The 1988-nt window shown below is 41.2% G+C and overlaps 1 long non-coding RNA gene across 1 annotated transcript; it reads left to right on the forward strand.

Annotated features, from left to right (window-relative positions):
• On the forward strand, positions 379-990 carry LOC107608637. Its single transcript, XR_001612953.2, has 3 exons — positions 379-440; positions 664-773; positions 882-990. It is a non-coding gene; the product is annotated as an uncharacterized LOC107608637 (long non-coding RNA).

A 1988-nucleotide genomic window follows, 5' to 3' on the forward strand; every position in this document is an offset into this window, starting at 1 on the left:
GAAAACATCAGCCCCACGCCCACTTCCCGCCTCCAAGTTCAGAAACACAATTTTATCCCAAATTCCTCATCAACCCTCATTTTACCCCAAATTCACCAACCCTCATTCTCCGCTTTCGGCGTCACGGTTGCGCCGCCGTCACTCCGTTTGCTAGCGCCGCCGTCGCGCTCTATTGCTGTCGTGTCGTTATCGCTCCCCACTTCGCTCCTCTTGCTCGTGCCGCCTGTCACTCCGCTACTGCCACGCCGCCGATGCTCCTTCTCTCTGTTGCCGCCGTCGCTCCTCCTACCTTGGTCCTTCTCCGCTCTCTCTCAATTAAGCTTACAAGAAGCAGGTATTGTTTTTTGACTTTTACTGAACTCTTTACTGGTGTTATTCCTTATTTCGGTGTTCCTTACTGGATTTGTTGCTTTTTTCTCCAAAGCCTGATATGCTTTTAGGTTTACTCAACTCCTCATTTTAGGTTTTGTTTTATGAATGATGGAATCGATGAATGAACTTGTTTGCAATTTGGTTCTTGTTTTCGCAAGGAAAATGCTTCATAGCGAGAAATCTTATTAAATTTATAGGGTTCAGGATTATATGACAACATGTGATAGGAGTAGTTTTAATTTTCTAACCACTAATAATTTATAGGGTTCATTTGATAACTGTTGCTTTCAGAGGGGAAGGTTGTTAAGCTTTCACAAGATTCCATTCATGTTGTCGTGCTTGGATTTTCTTCTGCGATTGTAACCGAGAAAGACTTTAGGGAAGAATTCGTGTACAAAACTGTGAGTATCTGCCAAGAATGTTTAGTGGTTGCTATCCATTAAATCTGATTGTGTTCATAATTACTAGAACTGATGTGGTCTATGTATGTACTGTGTCGTTTATTGTAGAAACATGAGCAAGATGTGTATGCAAGCAAATCTCACAAGAGACATGTTATCAAAGTTGGAACTTTGATACGGTTTTCAGTCAAGAGGTAACATGCTATTAATTCATTTCAAATGTGACTATATGTATTCAATCTAGAGTCTAGAAGAATTCATTTGAACACTGTGCTAGTATGTTTGGTGCGCTCTCCGTGCCACTGTTTCTTTTTTGTATAATCTTATATTCATACTCTAAATTCCAACTGGTGAAATATATTTCTGTTAAGGAAAGACTATAATAGCCATCTTGTACGATGGTTTTCTTATTTTGTTGCATACCTAAATAGATGCACTGATGAAACACTATTTCTAAATATTTTTGTATGAGTATTAACTTGCCAAACTCTTTTAACTGTTTAGCTGCATCCCTGTATCTGAATATAAATTGTCCACATTCTTTTATCTTTTTCTTTTCTGCATCTAATTGAGCTTTTTCTTTTCTGCATATACAAGTTCATCTGGCATCTAATGCTTTTCTTTAATTTTCTGTTTTACCTTTTAATACAGTATTGAGAAGCAGCCCCCACATAAAAAAATTTGAAAAGCTGGAATAAATATGGTTGGTAGAGATGGAGATAGCGGTCGTGGTCGTGGCTGTAGCCGTGGCCGTGGCCGAGGATGAAAGGGGAGGCCTAGGCTTTCTACCGGTCACCTCCTTGACTTGCATGCAGATCCATACTCTCTCGTTAGGTCATCATCCGACATGACTGCCCTGACCAATGGGAGACCGCCACCTATTGCTACTACTACCCCCTCCCGTCAGGAGCCTCAGATACACATGATGCCTAATCCGGGTGTGCCAAGATCATGCACTCAACAAGCTAATGAAACTTCCAGCACTGCCTCACATGGTGTGCAAAGTGATCCAGCTATTGGGGCTCCCAGTCGAGTAGGATCTTGTGGGGAAAGACAAACCACCTCTAATAGTACCCAAGATGCTCAGGGTCAAGGAACATCCACTGCCACTGGTCACTCCAGCACAAGTGCTCCCAAGCTTAGATATGATGGTGCCAAATGGTTTGTTATTTGCTTTAAATTTTATGAATAGCATGTCTCATTTTTACTAAGTAA

This window comes from Arachis ipaensis, chromosome B07 (genome assembly GCF_000816755.2).
Source record: "Arachis ipaensis cultivar K30076 chromosome B07, Araip1.1, whole genome shotgun sequence".
Classification (NCBI taxonomy): Eukaryota; Viridiplantae; Streptophyta; class Magnoliopsida; order Fabales; family Fabaceae; genus Arachis; species Arachis ipaensis.